Raw genomic sequence first — 17,715 nt, forward strand, 5'->3', positions numbered from 1 at the left:
GCCTCACAATGTTTTCTTGCATGGTCGGTATGATTTTCTGACATTTGGAAGAACTTAAAAAGGAATTGAAGAGTAAAATATGTTCTTTTTATGTTCGGAGTGGCAGAGAAGATGGAAAGGCAGCTGCATCCTATTGTAATCCCTCTATGGTGAGGGTTAACATGAGTTTTTAGGGAGAAAACTGAGCAGATAACATGGCAATATTGTGTAAATTACCTCAGACATGTTACAATTATGCTCCAGTTGTTGGCTGATGATTGTTAGGTTACTTAATGGTGTTGTGTAACACTGGCTCCATACCTACTTAAGCATGCAGCCTCCCTGCCTCTTCCTTCTTGCGCCTCCCCACTTTTTTTCCGACTCTCTCATCCAACACACTCTTAAAACCTCACCCTAGCCCTTTTTTTGGAAATCCCCCTTTTGGGCATTTTTACTCAGTCTATCGCTGCACTGCTTCCACGTGTATTCCGCAGCCTCTCCCATGTTGTAGTCGGCAGCGGTGTTCCCATTGGCTGTTTCTACGGTTACTTAAAGCAATGCACAAGCGCCATTGGTTGATGCGGGCCATGCTGGAAGTGTGTGCATGCGGAGGCAGGAAAACACATGGTTCATCAGACAGTGGATTAGCGAGGTAAACTTGTTCGGAACAAAGCAGCGCTCTAGTTTGCATGTGTATGTTTATAGATATGGATATAGTCAATAATAGGGTTCACAATAGATTGAAACAAGTGTCCTTCCACAAAATTGCCTGGTTAGTACAGTACAGTTACTGGTTTGTTTGCTACAGTAGCTGGATTTTGCTAAATCAACTAATTTCCACAAAAGCCAAGGAAAAAAACATTACATGTCAGTGCAGTTACAGGTTTTATTCTTCAGCTCAAGTAAAACAGCTGTGTGATTCATTTAAAAAATGATGTCTTCTTTTTAGCTGGTGGACAGTTGTTTGATGATTCTGCGACAGTATGCTCATATGTCATCATGTCATATTTTATATACAGTATATTCATATGTCTTTAATGAATGAGCAGGCAAGACCTGCCAGGGTATGGTTTCATTGTCACCTCCATGCGTAATTTAGCTTATTTATTCCACTTCCTGCATGTTCGCAGGTCATTTTTTGTGCGTGTGTGTGTGTGAAACAGGAATACATGACATGGTCTGATTCGGGAGATATTTGCCGCTAACTGTTATTTTCCTTGTATAAATCTCGAGAACCCAAATACAAGACGACCCCCGACTTTTTTCTTGAGGAAAAAATACCATCTAATATTTGGGTATTCATTGAGAACAATATTTGGAAGAATCTCATAATGCTAACAACTTAGACTGGCACCTTTTACAGAGTTTTGCACCAAAATCTATTGAGAAGCACTCTATTCAATTTTGTTTGAATGTGGCCAAGCATTCATTGTGTTGAATTACGTACACATGCTAACACACATCCTGGCTGGGTAAAAAGAGCGTACTTGCCTGTCATTGCTGCTAATACACCATGTGGGGAAAGCATGAAAGAACACACTGTTCTTTTCACATCCTTTGTGGATAAAGTGTGTGTGTGTGTTTACATGTCCTTGTGTGGGCACAATCTGCCCATAAATGTGAAAGTATATATTGAGATAAGGAATAATACTCCCCAATAATCAATGGAGCTTTTAACACCACAACAATGAAACAGGAATGAGACTCCCCACCCCTCAACTTTTGAGTGCTGCATTGCCGACTGTGCTGGGCTGTAATTGGCTGCGGCGTACCGGCAAGGAACAACCTGTCCTATTTGGAATAGCGCGAAGGTTTGGGCTGAACACAGGGAGCACATGAAGTCTGACTGCTTTCGTAAGACCTCACTGCAGAGGCTTTTTGGCTCCTGTTTTTCATACCTTCTCATCATTCCTCCTCTGTATCCTTCCTACACGTCACACACCCAAATTATTCGAAAAACTGCTGAGCCACACGCACCTCCTCCACTACGCTTCTTTTCCCCTTATCTCTTTTTGCTGTCCAGCCTTGTCGTTTAGTGCCCCATAAAACGCAGCTTCTTATCTCGGTTTCTCCAGTGCTTTTATTCAACGGTCACGGTGCAGTAGGCATACTGTCACATCATTGTTACTCTTTCCTCGCTAAACATCACCAGACATCACACGTCGTGTTAAAGGTTTTCCCAGAAGAGAGGAAGCTGCAAAAAGGGGAGCAACATCGTTGCTGTTTTTTTTCCTGGATTGGCCAGGTGTCCCAAAACATCTGCATTTTCCCATAAATAGTAAACCAAGCTACATACATACTCCTTTCAATTCATTGTAGTGCATTTTAATTTCTTTTTTCATTTTATATGTTTAGTGTACTTCATTTTCCCCATTATTTACTTAATTTTTTTGTATCATTTTTTATGTAAGACATTGAAATTAACAGTCCAGGGTGTACCCCGCCTCTCGCCCAAAGTCAGCTGGGATAGGCTCCAGCATACCCCCGCGACCTTAATTGGGATAAGCGGCATAGAAATTGGATGGATGGATGGACATTGAAATTAAATGCATGTCTTTTTTATTATTCATTATATTTTAGCATTAATTTTTGAGTAATGCATTTAAATTGGTATTTTTAATACAGTATTATTATTAAATTTTATTGTTACAAACAATACAAAAAACAAATTCACAATAAATAATACATCATCATCATTGTCACTTCATGCCACTTTTCTGCCACAACGTATACAATGTATCATAATAAAATAATTACAAAATAATACATCTTAAAATAATTGTAAATAACCATACAACAATAACAAGAAAGCACACAGACAAAATATTTTTTGAAAAGATTACATTTCTCCCCCTCCAACATTAAAGGAATATTATGTAATATTGTTTCCATTACACAGGCAAGCAGATACTGATATGCTGGCTAGTGTGAGATGAATCTTGACAATGCAAGCATGTGATGCTTTAGTCTTCTATTTTTGTGTGTGTGTGTGTGGATGCACGATCATGCTCCTCATTCTCCCCCTCAGCAGCACTGACATACTGGCCTACTAACAGCTCCAGCTCACCTCCCCTGCTCTCTGTCTCTCCATCACATTCAAATAGGTCTTCTGTTTCCATGTCGTCTCTGGCACTTGTTTTTAAGGCACTGCCGTGGTTTGTCTTCACGACCCCCCGCCGTAGACGGTTTTGTAACTCACCTGCTTCAACTGTAATAAAGCGGCTTTAATTGCGCATTCAGAACAGGCTGTTATATAAGGTGCGTGTGTGTTTGTGTGTTTGTGCTATGGCGTCATGCAGAGAGCACTTTATGAGTTGTTTTTTTTTTTTTGTCTTTTTCAAGCCAAGTTGTGTAACCCATTTGCTTTTGTTGCTACGTAAAAGAAAAAAAAATACATTTTGTTTTTTTCTAAGTAGGAGTTCCTACTCACAGACCTTCTCCAAGGAAAAACAATCCAATCTGCATCCAATCGTATACCTTCATAGATACGCTGCACATAAAGGGTGTTACTCATGGACTGATTTACCATATGATGTTGTTGTTATGCAATATTTTGCCAGCTGGAGTGATTATGTCACAATCAAGATAAAAGGAGAAAATCAACAACAATATTTATGCAAAGGAACATGGCAAAAGTTGTAGAGGTGCTTATGGAACCTTCAGGTAAGGCTCCCGTTTTCCTCTCAGCTATTAGCTATAAAAGGCCAAGTAAAACAACATGTGTTAACAAAACTGATGACAGAATTCACATCAAATATAGCGTAATTCATAATGTGATGACTAAGCACAACATTGACTCTCAAAGGTTGTTGGTACTTGGTTTAATAAAGGAAAGTTCTGCAGTAATTCTGTGAACGAAACATGTTTTTAATGCAATGTTGACAGGATATACAGGAAAGATCATACCTGAAAAAGTCCAGATCGATACATAGTTGATCAGCAACAATATTAATGCCTGCTGTTGGGGTACAAATACTGTACCATGATAGATAGCAGCAGGATACATTAGTATGCACAAACATTCACTGAAAAATGTAGGAAAAAGTAAAAAAAAAAAAAAAAAGGCCCTCTATGTTAACAGCAATGACTACATTGCAATAGCAATAGTTTCCAGGTCAAGTCCTTTCAAATGGGTTATGGAAACTGTCTAGAGGTTGTTATGGTTACACAGCAACAACCTTTTAATTAATGTTACTCATGATTAGGCATGGGCCAATAACCGGTTTCAAGGTATACCACAGTGTGAAAAAGTGACGTTTCAAAACCACTAAAATTGTGCATCATAATGTTCATATGATGTAAGAGAAAGTGAAGGTCCAGCGCGGCCACTATGTGTAACTACTTTGTCACAGCCTGTGTTATTCATCGCAGTCGGAACCGGGCTTCGATGTGTGCTGTGTTCCCAAAAGCCGGGCATAGACAGCACCGCCGTTAGCTTCCTCATTTGCATTTAGCGGCGCCGGTGCAGCCGCGCTGTTGCATCATTTGTCGGTCGACATACTACTCACGTTGAGGTTCACCAAATGTGGAGATGTGATTTAGAACGAGACAGGAGCAGAGGACGAGTAGTTTAAACCGTTTACTATCCGCTGAACAACAAGCAACAACCACTCTCAGTTGCTAACAACGATCAAATGACCTGGAAACAGAAGTTTGTGGAAATGTGTGACCTGCCACGCTGAAATAATAGCATAACATTAAGGGTTTTTTTTAATTGTGTTGTGACCTTCTTTTGCTACTTCTTTGTATTTATTTGAATTTTGCTTTGTTTTTTGTTGTATATTTATTGTGTTGTGACTTGAGTTGCAGTATTAGCCACAGTAGACTGCATTGAGAACTGCATTTAATTTATTTATTTAGAATGAATTCAGTTATTCTTTTTTTTTTTAAATATAGGTCATACTTTCATCGTCTTATGTGGTTTAAAAATTACTGGTAAAGATAAAGATATTTCAAAATAACAGATTTTTGAGCTGTCATTTTTTATTTTTTTTCCCCTCGATTGGGAAGGACGTGTATGGCAGGAGCTCTGTTGAAGATACTGGAAATTTTAACCATTTTGGTGCTTTCCCGATTACACTTCATGAACACAAGATCAGCGCTCATTGCTGAATCCCCAACTTTAACTTGAATAGGCGAGAGGTACAGTGTGCTTGAAATAAACTAGTTACAAGTGTTGATACCTGCTAGCAAGTCAAGCTAACTGGCTAACTGCTGAAGTTCAAAACGGTTGCCTGGCAACAATGCCAAACACAAAGCAAAATGATACTGGCTCTGGATCTACAGACTCAAAATCAGATTAAAAAAACAACTCCAGGATTCGAAAATTGTCTCAAGAAGAAGACACAAGAGAACACAGACTCGGATAAAAAAAACAACTCCAGGATTCGAAACACCAGAGATTACTTGATTACAAATAATGCAAGAAATTGAGAATCTGCAATCAAAATCAGTGCAAAATTCTGCAACTATAAGGATGGATATATTGCTTCTGAAAGCAGAAATTAAACTTAATCACAATAACCTCCATGAAATGATCATAGATGTCCTTTTTGGTGTTGCAAACATTGCAGAAAAAAATGTGCAGTGAACAAGGCTATCACAAACATTATGGAAGAAAATACTGTAGAGCACTGAGCAAGGCTATCAAAGCACCAAGACAAGAGGTCAAGGAGTTGCAAAATGAAAATGCGGACTTGAGCACTGCTCTTAAGGAGGTTAAAAACCCTATAGAAGATATCAAGGCTCTACCGGACGATATTAAGGAACTGTTGAATGACAATGCTGCCTTGTGCGCTGCTCTTAAGGAAGCTAAAAAACCTAAAGAAAGTACAACATTATGCAAGGATGTTAGGTTTCTGCAGGATGATATCAGGGCATTATTGGAAGACAACGCTGCCTTGCGCGCTGCTCTTACGGAGGCTATAAACCCTATGGAAGCTAGCTTGCGCGCTGCTCTTAAGGAGGTTAAAGACCCTACGGAAGAAAATAGAGCATTATGCAATGATATTAACATTGTACAGGATGATATCAAGGCACTATTGAAGGATAACGCTGCCTTTCACACAACCCTTGAGGAAGAGAAAGAAGCAAAGGAAAATATCACTAAGCAAATAAAAATCTTAATTTACGAGATAGATCAGAATGCACGAGTGAATGATGTGGTCATCACTGGGCTCTAGATTACATCCAGGTCAAAAGATGTTCCTTCAATAAAGCAACAGATTGCTAACTTCCTACAATCAAAGGAGGTGGATGTATATATCAACAGCATCGACACATCAGCGTCCCACTATACGGCAGAAACACCACCACCCCTGTCATCATTGTTCACCAACAAGGAATTCAGAACTGTACTGCTGAAACAGGGAAAGAAGCTGAGAGACACAAACGTCTACATGAATGAGCATCTCACAAAACGCAATGCCAACATCGCCAAGAAAGCACGAGACTTGAGGAAGCAGGGAAAGATACAAAGCACTTGGAGCACCAACGGTAACATGGAGGTCCAGGAGAAGCAAGAGTACTTGTTGTCAAAGATATCAGCGATCTGGATGCATTTTAAAGATGACAATAAGGACAATGGAGGATATAACCTACAAGAAAGAACCATGCAGCTCGAAGGACTACATTCAATAACAATGACCTCAATATAATTGTTGCAAGGGCCAGCTCAACAATGTAATAAAATAAGGAACTCATGTAACTACATTCAATGACACTCACAGTGCAACACCAAAGGCGGAGGATGTGGATATCAACAGGGGAGAAAGGAAAGGATTAAAAGAAAGAAAAGGAAGGAGGATAAAGGAAAGAAAATATATATATATATTTTTTTATATATCTGGACCTGTGTGTGTGTGTGTGTGTGTGTGTGTGTGTGTAAATATATATATATATATATATGTGTATGTGTGTGTTTGTATCTACACATACAGTATGTATGTATTAGCAATTGATGTGATACGAAAAGGGGGTAGGATTACAGTAAATAAGCTCTGCTTCTTCCTACTCCTTTTCGGACATGTGGAACTATGACTTGTAACATGAAGCATTCAATGTACACTGTATGCATGTTCAAAATAAATTTAAACCATAACCAAACCGCAATTTTTTTCCCCAGGTTTTTATACTGTCAAAATCTCACCTCGTCCCATGCCTACATGATATTTGAAAAAGAAAAAATGTCAGAGGTTTACTGATTTATTCTGAGCATTTCGAGTAGTATTTTGTACAATGGCTAAAGGATAGTGAAAGGATGTTTCTTAAATGAATAAAGTGTCAACTCTGCTGCAACAGGACACACACACACACACGCAAACAGATCGTATGTGCCACTTTGTGTCAGACGTCAAGATGGTGTTTATTATGTGTGTGTGGTTCTTGTGAACACGGCGGTTGTGTAAGAGCCACAGGCAATAGTTATATAAGCGTCCCCTCACGTCCCCCTCACCGTCGTTGCCCGTTGTTAAGAGTTCTGTGGCAGACTCAGACTGTGTGTGCGCGTTTCTGTGTGTGTGTATGTGTGTGTCTGAGAGTGCCAATAAGGACGCGAAAAAGGTCATCTTAGTGTGTGAAGCAGCCTCTCCAGGAGACCCTTTTAAGCCATGGCATTGACCTTGTTTGTACCTTCCCATTTATTGTCACCTGATTTTTTTTTAGGCCGGACTAATGGACTCTTACTAGGGATGCTCGATCGATCGGCCACCAATCAGTATCGGACAATTTCTGTGAAAAATCACGTGATGTCTGTCAACACTGATCACAAAAGCAGTGCAGTGTCTTGTCTTAACTAACATTTTGGGCAGCGTCCTTCTACCAGTTTCCTTTACAGCGCACAGGCGTGCCATAACAAAAAAATCATGCCATGTGGAACTTAACTACCAACACATGCCACAAAAACTACCTTGCGGGGGTATCGCATTAAAAGGCTAAAATTTAATACGGCATTTGAAGAACAAATACTTGACGCAGTATGGTGAGTTTTCAAGGCTCACGGTGTGATCATCAGTCAAATGGCAGCTAACGCAGCCATGTGGACACCCGCCCGTATGTGCGTGACAGTCAGCAGGCTAAGCTAATAACCTGAAAAATAATTGAATTCATTGGACGAAATGACCAGTCTTTCTCAGCGGTGGAAGACACCGGATTCGCAGAGTACTCTCTCACTTACCTGGAAGTCCTGCTTGAGCTCCACCGATGTACCCTCACATCCAAAGTCTCCTTACACAAAGCGTCTCATCCTCTGTTTCACGAGTGATATATGTTCTCTTGAAAAAGTAAATCAAATATGTTTTTGTCTAAATTAAGGTGTTTTTATGGTCACTTTTTTCATGTCATATGGCCAATAGCACTTATCATAAATCAACTGAAAAATGTATAATTAATCCATGTGATCCGTTTCGGTATCGGCCAGTTTCAGTCCTGGATGGTTGGAATCAGCAGCATAAAACCCTGATCGGAGCATCCCTAATGCTTACTCAGTATATTAAGCATTGACACTTTGGTTTTTGCTCCCATTTTTCATGAGCTGAACTCACAGATGTAAAACTTCTTTTCTGTACACAAAAGGCCTACCTCAAATATTGTTCATAAAACTAAACCTGTGCTAGTGAACACTCATAATTAGGGGTGTCACAAGATCTCGCATGATTGAAACATGTTTTGTCATTCAGAAAAAAACTGTCTCGCGATAACAAATTAAGTAATGAATCACATGATAAATTCAAAAGAAGTGATCATTTGAATTAATCTCCTTATTTGCCATGTGCATGCCACATTGGTTCAGGACCTAGACACTTCATAGAACAACTGCGTTCCATATACTACGAGTGCACCATATACTACGAGTGCATGAACAAAGTGAGCCCTCTTGTCAGTCCTACGGTCGCTTTGTCTCTGTGGGCGTAGGCGGAGCCGCTAGCATACTCCACAAAGTGCAGCAAGGGAGCCTCGTAAGGAGCAATGCAAGATAATGTAGTAGAAGTTTGGAGCGAAAAAGATGATTGCAAAGCCAAATGCCTCTGATGTTGCAATATTCCGGCTTCAAACCAAATGAGCAAGGTGAGATCAACAACACGGACGAGCTAGTATGCCTAATTTGTTCGAAAGTGGTGGCAAAAAAAAAGCAACAAAAATAACTTGCCCACCTCAAACATATGCACCCGGCCCAGTTTTCCCATCTGGAAAAAAAACTACACATCAAGATGCGCAGCCTTCATTCCGACAGTCAACAATCACTGAGACGTTTGATCGGCAAAGTAAATACAAACGAAACAGCCCAAAATGGTGTGCGTTCACAGAAAGTGTTTGCTACATCACAAATAGAAATGCTGCAAAAGTTTGACAGACGGTACGAAGTGCCTGTGAGACAATTGTCACAAACGGCAATTTCACAACTTTACAGAAAGAATAAAGAAAGTTGACATATTAAAGGAAAAATATTGCATTATTATGATACATTATGATATAGCGTACTATTATTACTCAGGATTTAGAACTAGGATTTTTTTGAAGCTGTGGTGGTGGGCTGCATGGGAGGGGGAACTGCCGCCGCTGTGTCGTGCTGCTGCTGTGTCTGCGATTATTTAAAAAATGACAAATAGAAATTTCTTTGACTTATTTATTGAACTTTTTTTGACAACTAGCAGAACATGAACCCAGACAATTGCAAAACTGTTAATTTAATGGCAAAGTTGCCGAGAGCACTGCCAACATTTAAATGAAACTTTATTTACAAGGCATATCTCCACTCAGTGTGCTCATTTGTCATTAAATACAGGTGTCATGTTTGAATAGAACACTTATAAAAATACTTAGAGGGGTGAACTACTCAACATCAGCTGGTGAGCTACTGTTAGCATAGGAATTACCTGTTGGAGACTCCTGTGATAGCGTCACTGTCTAAAACTGTGCACACTACGTGTTCATGTTGCACAACTTCGACACACAAGTAGTAGTTTTATAATAACAAGAGAGCATGATTGTGAAGTGCCACTATAAAAAAGTAAGTTGTGATTATAATCGATTTATGTATCCCATGAACGTAATAGCCGCTTTAAGCGCCGAGCTAGCTAGATGCTGCCAGCCAGGCATGTAAACAAAGATGCCAGAAAGTGGAATGAGATTGAAATGTGAGCGTGAGCTTAGCATGTGACAAGCTGTTGTCAGTGGACCACACATTTTACGGGCTGTTGTTCATTCTCCCGATAATAAGAAACAAAGTGAAATCAACACAAGACGTGTCACATATCTGGTCACATGCGCAAGTGCCAGCAAGACAGACAGGCGATTCTGGTGAATGCTTATCAAAATAAAGCCCACTGAAACATTTTTATGATATTTTTAAATGTTTTCAAACTAATTGTTGTCAATATGTGCGTAAATAATAAGCTATGTATGTATCCACATAGCATGTATATCCATTCATAAAATACAAGTTTTAAAAAAAACCCCTAATTTTTAATGTGTGGCGGCTATTATTTTGTAGTGGCGCACCGCCACGATCAATTAACATGTAGCGGAAACCCTGTTATTATTAGGGGTGTGTAGGATAGTCAACTACTTGACAATTTGATTCGGAGGAGTCTGACTCGACTACCAACGTTCAAATTGGATGAAAATGTCATTTGAGAGTCAAGATCGTACCATACTGACTCAAAAAGGGGGTGGCCAGGGCTGCTGCTGAGCATACATTTTTACCTTAGAATGTCTTTGTTTTTGTTATAAATAGCCTATTTTGATACAGCATCCTAATTTGTGTTAATAAAGAATTGAAAACGTGTGTGTGTATAACAGAAGAGCCATACTTAACACACATTAATAAAATCATCTGCTTCAGTGGCACAATCCAAAGGAGCTGAGGTGAGCGCTAGCTTTGAACACTGGGAAAACCGTAAACATCAGAGGACTTATTGGCTCATAATGGCTCCTAAAAAAATCATCCAAAGTATGGAAGTATTTTGAAAACGTTATAAAGATGATACCAGAAAGTGAAGTGCAACTTGTGTCGGCAGCTTCATACACATCACGTGACAACAACCCCCATCTTTGGATCATCACTGAACATCACTGAATATCATTTAAAATGGGTAAGGCTGTTTTGTCAACTTCATTTTCTATCCTGACAGTGAATTTTAGGGCCGCACGGTGGTCTAGTGGTTAGCACGTTGGCCAACACAGTAACAGCTTGGAGATCGGGAAGACCTGGGTCGATTCTCGCCTGGGCATTTCTGTGTGGAGTCAGCTGGGATAGGCTCCAGCATGCCCCCGCGACCCTAATGAGGAAGAAGCGGTATAGAAATGGACAGTGAATTTTAAGGCAAGAAATTAGGCTGCCAACTTTGGCAAGTTGTGTTTTTTAAAGCCATGTTGTTGGATTCCATGCACAGTTTTTTGAGGTATGTCGACAGCGACTGCGTTCCGGTTTTGCTCATCTTGCCTTCAGTGTCACTGAATAAATTAAGGTACAGTTGTTTCACACCTACCATGTTTATTTGTCTGAGTGTTTTAGCCTGCTTCTTTGAGGTAGAAAATGGGGCAAATGAGATCTGTTTATTTGTCAGAATCACCGTTAGCTCTGCTCTTAAAAAAAGGAATTTCGAATATTAGTTGACTATGGGCAAAATCTAACGAATCAGATTAATGTTTTGTCATTGTGCTTTTCTTAAAACTTTTCTTAAAATTAATGTTAAAATCTCGTCTTGTCTTGCTCTCGTGAACCCAATCTTGTGTATCGTTTCGTTTAGTGAACTGTCTGTGCCTTATGTTGTCCACAATAAAAGGACAAGTGCAGTTACGTTACAGCGTATATGTAATAAATAGATAGTGCACAACAGCGTTTCTCGGAGCCACACACAGAGACAGGTGTAGACAAACGTGACTCATTAGCATTAAAACTACAGACTCACAAAACGGTTTTCTCAGTAGAGCTTACTAAAATCACGTTTAAACTTCCTAAATTCCAGCACAATTAAGACCTATTTAACATTGTTGAAAAATACTAGAATATGGGACCTTTTAGGCGACCGGTCCAACCTCAAATTGATAAATAGAGGTACGTCTCCATACATTTGTCCATATCTAAGTCTGCCATTAAAGGTGGTGGAGGAAAGGAGTGGAGCAGTTTAATTTTAGAAAAGTACAAGCAGTTGTTGAGGAGTGGTGTGAAGGTGGGAGTCATCATGTAGAAAGTGAAGGAACATAAATAAAACAATAGGTGAACGATGAACTGATGGGAACAGCAGCTTGGAACAGTCAGACATGTTTTCATACATGACAAATGTTATCGCTGCAGCAAGCTGGTAGAACTGGATGTTCACAAGAACAGTGTTATACAATAGCCATGTTGAGTCACTGGACAAGAACTTTTTATTTTCATTCAAGAGCGGATTTGATTTAGCAGTTTACATTCAGTTACACGGAATTCTGCGTCAGTCTTTGTGGCTTTGTGTGTGTGCATGCGCGCATGCGTGTGTGTACGGTAGCAAGTTACGCATGTGTGACTGTTGATGTATCAGAGATATCTGTCTCTCGTTACCATCTTACGTAGAGCGGAGGCGGAGGACGGTGGAGATAGATGGAATGTCCTCTTGAGCTTACTTCCCGGCGTGTGCACACATCAGAAGACAGGAAGTAGAGAAAGAAGAGACAATGAGGGCTCATTTATGTTGTCTAGTTTGTGTAATCGCTCATGGAAGTTGACCAAGAATGGATGGAAATTGCCTCATTTCCTGTCTACTAGTCATCGTGACTCCCTTTCTTTCCTTGTTGGGATGTTACATGATGAAACTAAATCAACTTGGTTTTAAAAGCAATTTAACAAACAGTAAGCGTTAGCCCTGGCTCTTTTAAATGCTCTTTTATATGCTAATAGCAGCTTAGCAAACACTCAACCAGACAGCACAGAAGAACAGGGTTATCAACTCGAACCATTATTTGACACAAAGTGTGATCAACACAAACACATGGCATGCTGGCAAGCCCACATGCTACCTTGTACTTTCTGCTGTTGATGCCACATCCACAGGAAAGGAGCGGTGGAAAAAAGGTGATGACGCTGCAGGTTAGGGTTCTGGATATGTTAAAGGGAGTAAAAACGTTTGCCGCTGTAAGTCGCCAACATGGAGTGAATGAAAGAAGGAAATCAGACGCACTGTAACAGCAAGGTTTTCAAGTTTAAGTTTAAATCTCGTGCGGTGACGTCGTACATTGTCTTCATCAATGTCGTCTGCACAGCAAATTTCACCATCGTTGTAGTCGCCCAGCCTGGTGCTGTGCTACTGACATGCTGCAGGAGCTGCTTGTTTAGATGCGCAAGACGGCTAATGTGGTTGGTACCTGTTGTGTTGTGTGCGAAAAAAATCAATCCAAGGGTCACCTTTGAGGTAGCGTCACCCATTTTATTATTCTTCAGCAAGATCAGCGTGCACAAAGTTCAATAGTGTAACAAGTTTCCAAGATAGCACTTACTGTATATGGCATAATAATTACAAGTACACCGTATCAAATGGAGTATCAAAAAGAGTATTTAACATTGGAATTGGAATGTCAAGCACTTTTAACAACATAATAAATTAAGCAAAAAATAAGTAAATTAAAATGGACTTGGTCTCTTTTAGCAAAAATTGCACTTAAATAAAATCCCAATCAAAAGCAAGAAAAAATAGACCTCTGGAAAAAAAAGTACACTCCCATAAAAAACACAATAAGTGAAATGGAGTGACAAGTCTCTGTAAACAAAATTGCACTTCGATAAATAATGATCATTGGGTATTATTCCTCAACAACAACGCAATTTAATGAAGTGTGTATAGTGGTGATGCCTGCTGTTCCAAGTGGTGTCACGTAGGACCAAATAATGACAGGACTGCTTCACAGATGCGGGAACAATGCACGTTGCGTGTACTATGGTCACGCACAAGACATAAATACTACTTGGCAAGGTGTAAATAAGTAACAAATCGTGTGGGAGCGTGGTCAGATCATACCAATGCGCACCATTTTTGGTCATGAATTGCGTGCCAAGGGTCATTTATGTAATTTATGAGTAAACAGTGCGGAAACCAGTCTTCACAGTTTTCAGGCGTGCCATAAATACATACTGTAAATAAATGGCACGCTTTGCCACGGCAAATTGTGAGTTTACTGCTGACTTCCACCACTCTGTGTGTGCCCTTGCTAGCAGCCCCACCTCCACCCACTGGGACAAAGAGACTGAATGACTGACAGGAGGGTTTACCCACTCCGTTCATTCCGCTATCAAACCAACATGTCCAGGTGTTGAGACGATACACCGTGTTCCAAATTATTGTGCAAATGATATTTTTCTCTGATGTTGCTGAATAGGCAATATAAATGAGTCATCATAATTTTCAAGTCATCAACCTTTGAGTACAATTTGAAAGGGACTGAACAAACATACCAATGATTTTTTTTTTTTAATTAAAAACTTAAAATGCACTGTTCCACATTATTATGCACAACAGTTTCAAAGCATTTCACATTTTGTTTCAAGAACCGAAAATGGTCATTTGTTGAATTTGCCCCATAAGGAGGTCATATTTACTGAATGCAAAAGCTATTTCAATCACTAACATTTTAACAGGCCAAGTTACATGTTAACATAGGAGTATAACCTTCACAATTCTTACATTGTACTTGTGAGTTTTTGGAGTGTTTCTGCTTGAATTTCTGTGCAAGATGTCAGAATAGCCTCCCACAGCTGCTGTTTAGTTGTGATCTGCCTCCCACCCTCAGATTTTTTGCCTGATGATGCTCCATAGGCTGTAAATTGGGTTGATGTCAGGGGAAAAAGGGGGCCAAACCATGAGTTTTTCTCCTTTTATGCCAATACCAGCCAATGACAGAGAGGTAGGTATTCTGTGCATCATGAGATGGTGCATTGTCATGCATGAAGGTTATTTTGCTACAGACGGTATGGTTCTTCATACTGTACCATGGAAGAACGTGGTCAGTCAGAAACTCTACATCAGGGGTCACCAACGTGGTCCCCGCGGGCACCAGGTTGCCCCCCACGACCACATGAGGCACCCGCAAGCCTGCTTTTCATTCAAGTTTTCAGTTAATAAAGTGAGAAAACTAGAAACACTCCCAATGATTCCGATCCAAAACATGACTCAGCCACCTCCTTGCTGATATCACAGCCTTGTTGAGATATGCTGGCCATACTCTACTTCATCCATCTGGACCACACAAGGTTGCACGGCCCTCAGCAGTAAACGGGATTGTTTGAAAATTAATCTTCATGTATTTGTTGTCCCACTGCAACCGTTTCTGCTTGTGAGTATTGGTTAGGGGTGGCTAAACAGTAGGTTAATGCATAACTGAAAGCCTCTGGAGGATCCTACACCTTGATGTTCATGGGACTTTAGAGGCACGAGCAGCTTCAAATACCTCCTTGTTGCTTTGTAATGGCTTTTTAGCAGTTCTTCTCTTGATTCGATAAACACAATCCCAGCTGTCATCTGAATCAGCAACAAATTTCTTCACCGTACGAAAGTTTTGTCCATTGCATTGCAATATTTGACCCTTTTTTGTCAGCAGAGAGATCCTTTTTCTTTCCCATATTGCTTGAAATCTGTGGCATGTTTAATAATGTGGAACATCATTTTTCAGTAGTTTTCTTTTAAGTGGGCTCACCTGGCACACTAATTATGACAGTTGTCCAAGATTGATATCAGTAATCCAAAAAGCCCCAAGACACAATGCCATCCACAAATTTCATTTAACCCCCCCCCCAAAATATGTTTATGATACTAAAATCCTATTTGCATTATAATTTGGAACACAGTGTAGTATCGGTATCGCCAATACCAGCCTGAATTTTACCCAGTATCGGATCGGAAATGAAATCAATGCTATTGCACATCTCAAGAGCACACAATGCAGCAATGTTTACTTCCATAAATACACGGAAATGCAAGTGATTTCGTGCTTGTCACTTTCCAGATGCTTTGCGTTCACATTAACAAGTCACATTTGTTTGGTAATGTGAACGACCACATAAAAAATTGGATTTAAACAAAAAATTAGAATAGGGCATCATACCCTGCAGTGTGAACGTGGCCTTAGAGGTCTGGAGTGGATCAGTATCGCCTGGAGTGAGTCAGATGAAGATGTTGCGCTCCTCTTTGCTTTGATGCAAACACAAATTAAAGTTCTGACTTTGGGAGCGGTTAAAAGGGCTTTAATGCAGGGTTGGGATTCAGTGTTATGTAAGCAGCAGATCTCAGACGCTGTGTCCTGTTGCTGTCTGTATTTATTGCTACGGAGCAGCTAAGGAAACTCCCACTGGCTGACCCAACAGATCACTATCTCCTCCACTCATCTCTTCAGCCTCAAGTCACACAGCTTCAACGCAGTCTGTTCCAGGTGAAGGTATGCTGACAGTACGCTTGGGTGCTTTTCTCATCGCTGTCACAATTATTATTTTTACGTTTTGAACGTGTCCATTGGGGAAATAAATAGCGGCTTCTCACTCTTTTAGAGAGTGAGCCACTTTCAAGCTAATGCAGTTTTATCTCATACTGGTCTTTGTTGAGAGTTTTATCACCATTCCATTATACACAGACATAAACACACACACACACACACACACACACACAAAGAGCACATGCCCAAGTTGTGGTTGTTAATGTTCTTCAGCTGGGTACTGAGAAGTTATGTAAACCCTTAACATATAGAGGTGCTTACATAACGACGTTGGTTGCAGAAGACATTTCTCATTTCCCTGCAAATGACACACGCACAATACAGATTTGTGGTCTGACATTCTTTGTAGCCATTTAGCTTTTAAATGTTTTTTTTTTCTCCAACACAAGAGCATTCAATGGTTGGTACAAATTAAGGTATTGCTTGTTTTTCCACATTTTATCTACATTTGGAAGTTCTCTTCATTTTTCTTTCAGTCACCTAATTAGTTGTTTAGCTTTGTGCTTTGTTGTGTGTCAGCAGGTCCAAGCCTATAAAGCTGTGCATCCTGTGCGTGCATCTTGTCATGTCAGCAGTTTTTTTTCAGCTTGGCTTTTAACAGTCCGAAATTTAATCCTGGAAATTGTATACAATTAAATACAAGTAAGTAATCGTAGAAATGCTATGCTGTGCTATGGCTTTGCTGATTCTGTATCTTAATGTAATGTTAAGTTAGTATTGCAATTGTGTAGTGTGGGGAAAAAATGAAAAGCAGACAGACTGTATTGTATTTTAACATTTGTTTTAATATTGAAAGAAAATGTGATGTTTCATAGTGTTTAAAACAGACAAACGTCCATTTATCATGCATGTGTCTTCCCCTTCTCCATCTAAAGTGCATTATTTCTCTTTGAATGATATAACCTCGCTTTTATCTCCCCACTCCACTTCCTGTCCAACCCCTTCTGCATCTCATTGAGCGAGTGAGTGTGTGCGCGCGTAGAGGCAGTGTACACTGCCTGGAAGTGTTATATAACTGTTCTGTGAGGTAGCATTGAAGAGAGGCGACAACGGGGGCTTAAGCTGTAATCGATATGTGATACTGTATGATACTGTCTGCTGCTAACACACTGCTAAAACAACCATTGAACCCATGCCCGTTGCAGAGGAAATGTCACAGTGCACACTTTCTGACAAGACTAGAGTGTTTAAAATATTTTTTTCTTGTAGCAAATAATGGACATAGAATTCATCCGTTCCCAAGTCACTGACGCCTTCATAAAATGTCTAGGCCATGGGTCGGGA

General features: G+C 40.0%; 1 protein-coding gene across 5 annotated transcripts in view; it reads left to right on the plus strand.

The window, feature by feature from the left end:
- Window positions 1-17,715, plus strand: part of LOC129194582 (helicase ARIP4-like) — a 112,819-nt gene that overhangs the window by 59,981 nt on the left and 35,123 nt on the right. The window contains exon 1 of one of the 5 annotated variants that reach the window (XM_054799787.1): window positions 9-16,377. The exons of the other annotated variants lie outside the window; for them this stretch is intronic. The gene's annotated coding sequence lies outside the window, so the exon portion shown is untranslated. Of the gene's footprint in view, window positions 1-8; window positions 16,378-17,715 lie in introns of those variants that run through there. 5 annotated transcript variants of the gene reach the window in all.

Source organism: Dunckerocampus dactyliophorus, chromosome 1 (genome assembly GCF_027744805.1).
Source record: "Dunckerocampus dactyliophorus isolate RoL2022-P2 chromosome 1, RoL_Ddac_1.1, whole genome shotgun sequence".
Classification (NCBI taxonomy): Eukaryota; Metazoa; Chordata; class Actinopteri; order Syngnathiformes; family Syngnathidae; genus Dunckerocampus; species Dunckerocampus dactyliophorus.